The following is a 10,885-nucleotide window of genomic DNA, read 5'->3' as shown; positions in this document are numbered from 1 at the left end:
CAACTGAAGATGAGTTTGCTGTATGAGTCTTCACTTTCAGTTCGTTCAGTCATTCATGACTTGATGCGCAGAGGTATAATTCTCCATAGCATGCTTAACATATGAGGAATGTTTGAGGACTCTGGGACTATACTCATTGGAGTTGAGAAGGATGAGGGGGGATCTAATTAAAACTTACAGAATACTGAATGGCCTGGACAGAGTGGATGTTGGGAAGATGCTTCCATTGGTAGGAGAGACTAGGACTCGAGGGCACAGTCTTAGAGTAAAGGGAAGACCTTTTAGAATGGAGATAAGGAGAAACTTCTTCAGCCAGACAATGGTAAATCTATGGAATTCACTGCCACAGAAGGCTATGGGGGCCAGGTCATTGAGTACATTTAAGACTGAGATAGATAGGCTCTTGATTATCAAGGGGATCAAGCGTTACGGGGAGAAAGTGGGAGAATGGGATTGAGGAACTTATCAGCCATGATCGAATGGCGGAACAGACTTGATGGGCTGAATGGCCTAATTTCTGCTCCTATGTCTAATGGTCTTATGGTCTTATGCTGCTTCTGCTGTTCAAAGTTCAAATATTCCTGGATCTCTGACACATCGTACAAGTAATGTGCAAACTGGGTGCCTGATCTTCTATTTGATCTATCTTTGACCTTTCTGTACTTGGCAGGCTCCAGTGAAACTCAATGCTCCATGAGGAGTAGCACAATTTCATTTTCGTTGGTGACCTAGAACGTTTTGTTCCAAAATAGCATTCAACAGTTTTATATTGGTAACCTTTGTTAATGTTTTGTCTCCCTTAATGTTTGCTAGGTTGGTTTTCTCTCTTCTTTTCATGTATTTTTTGACCTGGCATTGAGGTGAAGCTGTTGACGCCTGAACCAGAAACAGTCCTTTCTTACTAACCTCATTTGACTTTTATTACAGTTTTTTTTTAATCCTTTAGAGAAGGAAACAGCTGTTTTTGCCTTTTCTGGGCCTACATGTGACTCCAGACCCACAGGTATGCACTTGACACATAACTGCCACCCTGGCAATTCCAGATGGGCAATAATACTGGCTTAGAGATACTCAAATCTTGTGAATGAACTTTTTAAAACAAAAAATACGTGTCTATTTTTCCTCATTCCTAATGAAGGACCAATGATCTGAAAAGTTAACTCAGTTTCTCTCCACAGATGCTGCCTGATCTGCTGAGTAGTTCTGGGATTTCTTGTCATTGCCCTCCTTTCCAGCATCTGTAAGATTTTGCACTTTGGTTGTGAGTTGTGCCTTGTCACAGTCTCCAATCCGCCAACACTCAGCTATTTGAATTAAAAGATGACAAAAAGTTAACCCGGAAATGGTACACATGAACCTCGAGTCCCTCAGCCCTTGCTAGCACCAACAGAGCAACAAGATGCTGAAAGAGGACCCGAATTGTGTATTAAAACTGACATGGTTTCTGATTTTCTGTTGCATCTTTTCGGGTCACTTCAGCATCAGACAGCTTTCCCAAGCATCAACGTGGCAACTCCAAACTTGGAAAATGTGCAAAATTTCTAAAGGAACGGATCAATGACTGAGCGGGTCAGTTTATCTGATAAGTTGCTTTTGCCAAGAGATTGTACCTTTGATTAAACAAGTACTAGAAGGTCTAGCTTTTCCCAATCCTGGTGATTGAAGTACTGTAGGCCCTAAGAACAATCGCCTCAATTTCTCTGCAAGAAAAGATGGAGTTAAATGGGAACAAAGCAAATTGTATTTCCCATGTCCTGAAGCACTTTTAAATTTTCTAACTTCAAATGAACATCTTCTTGACCTTTCAGAAAAGGGGGAGGGGAAGGGGGTGAAATAAATAGGGAGAGAGTGGGAGGCGGATAGAAGAGGGATAGAGGAGAGGATAGGTGGAGAGGAAACAAACAGGTCGAAGAGGCGGGGATGGAGCCAGGAAAGGTGAGTGTAGGTAGGGAGTTAGGAAGGGGATAGGTCAGTCCAGGGAGGACGGACAGGTCAAGGGGGCGGGATGAGGTTGGTCGGTAGGAGATGGAGGTGCGGCTTGAGGTGGGAGGAGGGGATGTCCAGTCCCTCTACACCTGCATTCCCCATGCAGATGGCCTTAAGGCCCTCCGCTTCTTCCTGTCCCGCAGGCCCGACCAGTCCCCCTCCACTGATACCCTCATCCGCTTAGCCGAACTCGTCCTCACACTCAACAACTTCTCTTTCAATTCCTCCCACTTCCTACAGACAAAGGGGGTAGCCATGGGTACCCGCATGGGCCCAAGCTACGCCTGCCTCTTTGTAGGTTACGTGGAACAATCCCTCTTCCGTACCTACACCGGCCCTAAACCCCACCTCTTCCTCCGTTACATTGATGACTGTATCGGCGCCGCCTCGTGCTCCCACGAGGAGCTCGAACAGTTCATACACTTCACTAACACCTTCCACCCCAACCTTAAGTTTACCTGGACCATCTCAAACACCTCTCTCCCCTTCCTGGACCTCTCTGTCTCCATATCGGGCAACCACCTAGAAACCGATATTCATTTCAAGCCCACCGACTCCCACAGCTACCTAGAATACTCCTCCTCCCACCCACCTTCCTGCAAAAATGCTATCCCCTATTCCCAATTCCTTCGCCTCCGCCGCATCTGCTCCCAGGATGAGGCATTCCACTCCCGTACATCTCAGTTGTCCTCATTTTTCAAGGACCGTAACTTCCCCTCCTCGGTGGTCGAGAACGCCCTCAACCGTGTCTCCCACATCTCCCGCACCTCATCCCTCACACCCCGTCCACGCAATAAAAACCAAAAAAGAATCCCCCTCGTCCTCACGTACCACCCCACCAACCTCCGGATCCAACGCATCATCCTCCGACACTTCCGCCATCTGCAATCCGACCCCACCACCAAAGACATCTTTCCCTCCCCACCCTTATCTGCTTTCCGGAGGGACAACTCTCTCCGTGACTCCCTTGTCCGCTCCACACTCCCCTCCAGCTCCACCACACCCGGCACTTTTCCCTGCAACCGCAGGAAGTGCTACACCTGCCCCCATACCTCCTCCCTCACCCCCATCCCAGGCCCCAAGAAGACTTTCCACATCAAGCAGATGTTCACCTGCACATCTGCCAATGTGGTATACTGCATCCGCTGTACCCGGTGTGGCTTCCTCTACATCGGGGAAACCAAGCGGAGGCTCGGGGACCGCTTTGCAGAACACCTACGCTCGGTTCGCAATAAACAACTGCACCTCCCAGTCGCGAACCATTTCAACTCCCCCTCCCATTCCTCAGACGACATGTCCATCCTGGGCCTCCTGCAGTGCCACAACGATGCCACCCGAAGGTTGCAGGAACAGCAACTCATATTCTGCTTGGGAACCCTGCAGCCCAATGGTATCAAAGTGGATTTCACAAGCTTCAAAATCTCCCCTCCCCCACCGCATCCCAAAACCAGCCCAGCTCGTCCCCACCTCCCTAGCTAATCACAGAATTCACCTGTCCCCTCCTCCCACCTCAAGCCCCACCCTCATTTCCTACCTACTAGCCTCATCCTGCCCCCTTGACCTGTCCGTCCTCCCTGGACTGACCTATCTCCTCCCTAACTCCCCACCTACACTCACCTTTACTGGCTCCATCCCCATCTCTTTGACCTGTCTGTTTCCTCTCCACCTATCTTCTCTTCTATTCATCTTCTATCTGCCTCCCCCTCTCTCCCTATTTATTTCAGAACCCCCTTCCCCTCCCCCATTTCTGATGAAGGGTCTAGGCCCGAAACATCAGCCTTCCTGCTCCTATGATGCTGCTTGGCCTGCTGTGTTCATTCAGCTCTACACCTTGTTATCTCAGTTTGTTCTTTTGCTGTGCTCCAATATTTAACAGAGTAAACGTTCCCTCTCACAGCTTGTTCCAATTGGGGTGTGTGTAACGTCGCTGTTACACATGCTTCCATCAAGCTTCAGCTGTTGTCTTATTATGAACAGGGAGCCAATCTATCAGAATGTCCCATTATTTCTTTGGGCCAAGGATGGCTCAGTGGTTAGCATTTGTGTGTTACAGCATCATGGACACAGGTTCAGCTCCAGCCTTGGACAACTGTCTGCGTGGAGTTTGCATGTTCTCCCCATGTCTGGGTCACCTAGTTTCCTCCCACAGTCCAAGGATGTGCAGGTTAGGTAGCTTGGCCATGCTAAATTATCCATAGAGTCTGTGGATGTGCAGGTTACATTGGTTAGCCACGGGAAATGCAGGTTTACACAGATAGGGGGAATGGGTCTGCGAGATGCTCTTTGGAGGGCTCGTGCAAATTCAATGGGCTGAATGGCTTGCCTCCACACTAGGGATTCTATGATTCTTCACAAATATCTTTCATAACTCACCACAAATACTCTATTGTATGAAAAGTATTGAAATAACTCAGGAAAAATAACCATTTTGAGATCAGTGACCAGGATAAACCTTGATCTATCTCTAACATCTGGATTCACCTCTGGGTCACACAGCCGTATGTGTTCATTGCTGGGTCACACAGCCGTATGGATTCACTGCTGGTTCACACAGCCGTATGGATTACTGCTGGGTCGCACAGCCGTATGGATTCATTGCTGGGTCACACAGCCGTATGTGTTCATTGCTGGGTCACACAGCCGTGTGGATTCATTGCTGGGTCACACAGCCGTGTGGATTCATTGCTGGGTCACACAGCCGTGTGGATTCATTGCTGGGTCACACAGCCGTATGGATTCACTGCTGGGTCACACAGCCGTATGGATTCATTGCTGGGTCACACAGCCGTATGTGTTCATTGCTGGGTCACACAGCCGTATGGATTCATTGCTGGGTCACACAGCCGTATGTGTTCATTGCTGGGTCACACAGCCGTATGGATTCATTGCTGGGTCACACAGCCGTGTGGATTCACTGCTGGGTCACACAGCCGTATGGATTCATTGCTGGGTCACACAGCCGTGTGGATTCATTGCTGGGTCACACAGCCGTATGGATTCATTGCTGGGTCACACAGTCGTATGGATTCACTGCTGGGTCACACAGCTGTGCAGGTTTAGTGCTCATTTATTTGACCTCCCACGTGGTATTTGCTTTCTCTCTCTTTGTCCTCTTTAAAAGTGCTGTTGTTTTGATCTTTTTTTTCCAAAACAATGCAACAGCTCATAAAACAGTAATTACTGCCCAAACATGGGAGGAAATCAGCTCCAAGACTGATAATACCTCAAAAAAGAAGGAGCAGCTCTTACAGCCATAACTTTTTCCCATCCTCCATTTTGAATTACCCAGAATCCTTTTCAGAGAGCTGGGAGTGAGATAGAGAGACACATCTTTACTCAGATAGAGTTGTTAGGATTTGGAGCGTACTGCCTGGGAGAGTGGTGAAGACAGATTTTATATTCCAAGAGAGATCTGGATATATGTTTGAGAGAGATGAAGTTAGAAGGCCACGGAGATGAGGCTGGAGATTGGGACCAGCTGGATATCTCTTTCAGGAGCTAGTACAGACATGATGGGTCAAATGGCATCCTTTGTACTATAAAACTCTGTGATCCTACGGTTAAATATACATGTCTCTGAGATCATCTTAGCTCTTACATTTGCTGTCTCACTTTCTAAAGCCAATGAAATGACAGACATTTTGACTTAATGCTTAAACAACTTACTGTCCACTGTGTTAAAGAAATGAATGACAAGAAATTCACTGGAATCATATATTTACCGTAACCTCCGTAACCACCTTTCCCTGTGGAGCAAACAGATTGGTGTTAATCTTAACTGGTAAGGATTCTTTGAAATGCAACGTTATAAATGGCTGTTACAGAAACATAGAGTTATAGAGATCAGGTGTACCCAAGAAATTTGTGGGAAGCTGGGCCCTTTGCTGAGATATTTGTATCATTGATAGCCATAGGTGAGGTGCCAGAAGACCTGCCTAGGGTAGGGTAGGGGAGTCCAAAACGAGAGCATAGGTTTAAGGTGAGAGGGCAGAGAAGGGTCCTAAAAGGCAACTTTTTCACACAGAGGGTGGTGTGTGTATGGAATGAGCTGCCAGAGGAGGTGGTGGAGGCTGGTACAGTCACAAGATTTAAAAGGCATCTGGATGGGTACATGAGTAGAAAGGGTTTGGAGGGACATGGGCCAAATGCTGGCAAATGGGACTAGATTTAGGCTATCTAGTTGGAATGGACAAGTTGGACCAAAGGGTCTGTTTCTGTGCTGCACATCTCTATAACTCTATGACTCTATCTACAGCTCAGAAAAAGGCTCTGATATGTGCTGATCAAGAACAAGTAGCAAACTATTCTAATCCCATTTTCCAACAGTTGGCTCATAGCCAAATATACCTTTTCATTGCAACATCTAAGTATGTCTTAAATGTTAAGGTTTCTGGGCTACCATTCTTATGCATTGTGAGTTCTAGATTCCCATCACCCTCTGAATGAAAACCAAAAGAACTGTGGATGCTGTAAATCAGGAACAGAAACAAAGTTGCTGGAAAAGCTCAGCAGGTCTGGCAGCATCTGTGAAGGAAAAAACAGAGTTAACGTTTCGGGTCCAGTGACTCTTTCTCAGAGCTAACAGATTAATGATCAGCATTTTCAACAGAATCATGTGCATTGATTTGCTTTTATGAGCTTCGCAGATTAGTTGTCGTATTGGTCTTTATGTCAAATGTCTCACAATTATCCTCCACAAATGAACTTTGCTTGTTCCACATTTTGTTTAGTTCAGCTGTTCCAAGACATAAATACATGGTGAAAGTGTTACTTATTGAATTATTTTATATTGACGATGTGGAGCAAGTAATTTCCCATTGCTGTTCCATCAGATCATCTCCTGATTCTAGCTGGGACTTGATGTCTTAATGGAATGATGAGCTTGACTGAATTTAAATAATTTATTTCCATATTTGTGGAGGTGGGACGTTTATACATGCCATTAACCCTGCCCAAGAGCTGATATTTCTTCTCCAAAGGGCAGAATGTTTAAGAATGTGAACTGTCAGGAATGTTAACATTTTCATTTCCTTATCCTGTTTCTCTCCAGTGGAAGAATCAAGGTCACAAACAGAATTCCAGAGGCAACGTGAGAATAATTGCCCAGGCTTAATTAATGAGTGTGACCAAGGAGCCCTATTAGAATCAAACTCTGGGGGAATTTGGGGAGAAAGGTTTCTGTTAGACTAGTGATTCTGCATGAGTACCTTGCCACCTGATTCCCCAAAACCACTCCACAATCTACAAGTTGCAAGGCAGCAATGTGATGGAATACTCCTCACTACCTGCCTGTATGAGTACAGTTCCAGCATAGGTTCCTATTCAGCCTGTTCAAAGACATTATTTCACACCACTATACCAGGTGGCATTGAACACAGGTCTCCTGATCCAGAGGTAGGGACGAAACCACTGCACCACAAGAACCCTCCCACAAATGTTATATCCCATGCAACGTACTGAAGCAATTAAAACAATCATCGTTTTAATGTCATTCACGAGTACAAACAATGATCTGACTCTTTCTGTTTTGTTCCAGTTTCTCTACTGAATTGAAAACCCTCAGACTTAGCTAATTTCGCTCAAGCTCACACGTACAATGTTCAAAACCTTCTGATCTTCCCAAAGTTTGACTGCTCCAATCGGACAGATTACCTCAGTGCTGCTCTAATAACTGATGTGTCCATGTCTCTGAGATCATCCTGGCTTTTACACTCGCCTGATAACTTTCTCAAGCCTTTGGGATGACGGGCAATTTGTTTTCACAGTTAAAAAACTTCTTGAATGTATTTGGGAAATGAAGGACACGAAATTCAGTGGAATCTATACTATAATCCTCATAACTGCCTTTCGCTGTGGAGCAAACAGATTGGTGTTAACCTTGACCAGTAAGGATGCTTTGGAGAGCTACATTTTAAATGGCTAACGTGTGTTAACTGAATCATAGAATCCCTACAGTGTGGAAACAGGCCATTCGGCCCAACAAGTCCACACCGCCCCTCTGAAGAGCATCCCACCCAGACCCATTCCGCTACCCTTTCCCCTGTAACCCAGCATTTCCCCATGTCTAATCCACCTAATTTACACACCCCTGGACACTATGGGACAATTTAGCATGGCCAATCCACCTAGCCTGCGCATCTTTGGACTGTGGGAGGAAACCGGAGCACCCAGAGGAAACCCATGCAGAATGTGCAAACTCCACACAGACCATCACCTGAGGGTGGAATCGAACCCAGGTCCCTGGCGCTGTGAGGCTGCAGTACAAAACACTGAGCCACCATGCAGCCCTGTAACATGTAACCCTTTGTTTCCGAATTACTAATCATAGATTTTAGAGAAGCCACATCTCAACTCATTCACATGGGTAATAGTTCGTTTGAACATATAGACTAACGCACTGACATCAAAGGAATGGGAAGGTAACATGCACTGAGGCTTCATTATCCTGACACTTTATAGCCAGACCAGCTCTGTCGTATACATTGAGCCTCTGTAATTCAGGTACAAATGGGTTGGCACGTAGGGGAGAATCTGATTTCTGATCAATCTAAATTTCTGCTCTTGTAAATTAGTTTAACATTGTCTCAGGCCATGGCCCTAATCTCTGATGAATGGCTTTAAACCCAATGGTTTGGACAAGCCTTTTTTATTGTTTTAAATCGTCTGTTTTGTTGCAATTGTCTGGGGCAGTAGTTTTGAACTAATGTCTCTCACATTACTGATTCTTAAATCGGAACATTATATATTATTGTGAAAGCCATACAGTTTTTGTAAAGGACTGCATCGCGTACTACATCTGCCATTCTCAGGTCATCAGATTTTTCTTCTGCTCAATTTTGAGCTGTGTGAGCAGTTTTGGTCCTCTTAATTATGGAAAGTTATTATTTCATTGGAGGCAGTTCAGGGATGTTTCATTAGAATGAACCCAGGTATGGAGGGGTCGTCTTCTGAGCAAAGATTAAACAGGTTGGGACCCAACTCATTGGGGTTTAGAAGAATGAAAGGTGTTCACATTGAGACATAACGGATTCTGAAGGAGCTTGGCAGGGTAAATGCTGAGAGGATGCTTTCTGTCATGGGAGAGTCTAGGACCAGAGTGCAGACAAGAACTGTACACAGCACTCCAGTTGTGGTCTCACCAGTGTCTTATAATGTATTATCATTATATCTGTACTTTGTATTCTAGACCTCTGCCACTGAAGGACAGCATTCCATATGCCTTCTTTACCTTATCTATCTTTAGCCTTATCTACCTGCACTGCTCCCTTTAGGAGCCTGTGCACTTGCATGCCAAGATCTCTCACTTCGTCTGCCTCTCTCAGTACATTCCCATTTATTGTGCACTCCCTTTTACTCCTGACTTCCCTAAATGCATTACCTCACACTTATCAGAGTTGAACTCCATCTGCCACTTTCCTGTCCAACCCACCAAGCCATCTATAGCATTTAGGAGCTTATAGCTATCCTCTACACTATGCATTACACGGCATAGTTTTTGTGTTGTCTGCAAATTTCCAGTCCAAATTGTTAATGTCTGAAACAAACAGCAGGGCACCCAACACTGAGCCCTGCAGAACACCACTTGAAACTGTTTTCCATTCGCAAGGGCAGCCATCAACCTTTTGTTTTCTGTTACTTAGCCAACTTTGGATCCAATTCAACACATTATCCTGAATCGCATGGGCTTTTACATTCTCTGACCAGTCTGCCATGTGGGACCTTGTCAAATGACTGGGGCTTGGATGGCGAGGAGGGAGGTGCTAAATGGGCAGGTGTTACTGCTTATGTGATGGCGTGGCAAGGTGCCATGGGGTGTGAGGAGATGTTCGGAGTGAAGGAGGAGTAAATGGAACTGTCCTGGAGGGAATAATCCTTGCGAAAGGCTGACAGGGGAGGGGAGGGGAATATGTGTCTTGTCATGGTATCCTGTTGGAAATGATGGATGTATTGGAAATGGCAACTTACAATTCTTTGGGTAGGAAGGCTAGTATGGTGGTAATTGTGGAAAGGGAGTACCCTCTCCTTGTTGAGGGAGGGTAGGGAAAGTGTGAGAGTAGAAGGTGTGAGAGATAGATTCAACACAGCTGAGGGCCCTGTTCATTATGGTAGCAGGGAACTGTGGTTGAGGAGAAAGATGGACATTTTTCAGAACCCTCTGTGGAAGGTGGCATCATCAGAACAAATGAGACAGAGATGAAGAAGATGGGAGAATGGGATGGAATCTTTACAGGAAGCAGTGTGTGAGGATGTATAATCTATTTGCATAGGCTATGGGAGTAGGTGAGTTTATTGTGTGCCAGTCCATCCCTGGAAATGATAATACAATGGTTCCACAGGCAATATACAACATTCCTAACTTGCAGCATTGCCAATGACCAGAGAAGCTCGGAGGTCTTCACATAGATATTTTGTAGATATTTTCAAACCAGATTGTTCAGATATTTGATCATATCCTTCTGGAACAGCCAGGATTAATCCTGAGTCTCCAGGCCTAGAGGTCTGGCCACTACCACTGTACCACAAGAGCCGTCGGGATTAGAGTTAATGGTGTACAAATGTCACCGTGGCCCAACTGTGCTTCAGTTGTCAGCTTTCTTTCACGTACGATCAATCATCTCACTAAAGGAGATTCAACTCATGCCAGCTCCCTCATTTACTCCACATTAACATCGGAACCTTTAATGTTAATGCTTTTCTACTGGCCGCAACTTCTCACACTTGGTAAATGCTGCCCAAAGATTTCAATACCTTGCCATGCTTACTCCTTCAATGGGAAAGATTACCTCAGTTCAGGGCCAAATTAATAAATTACAAATACTTATGTCACAATTCTTGCCTTTGAAAAATCAGCGACAATTTTTAAAGCCTATGACCATGTACACATTTCACAAAAACACTT

Source organism: Rhincodon typus, chromosome 45, assembly GCF_021869965.1.
Source record: "Rhincodon typus isolate 14 chromosome 45, sRhiTyp1.1, whole genome shotgun sequence".
Lineage (NCBI taxonomy): Eukaryota > Metazoa > Chordata > Chondrichthyes > Orectolobiformes > Rhincodontidae > Rhincodon > Rhincodon typus.
Note: the sequence above shows the minus strand (reverse complement) of the source record.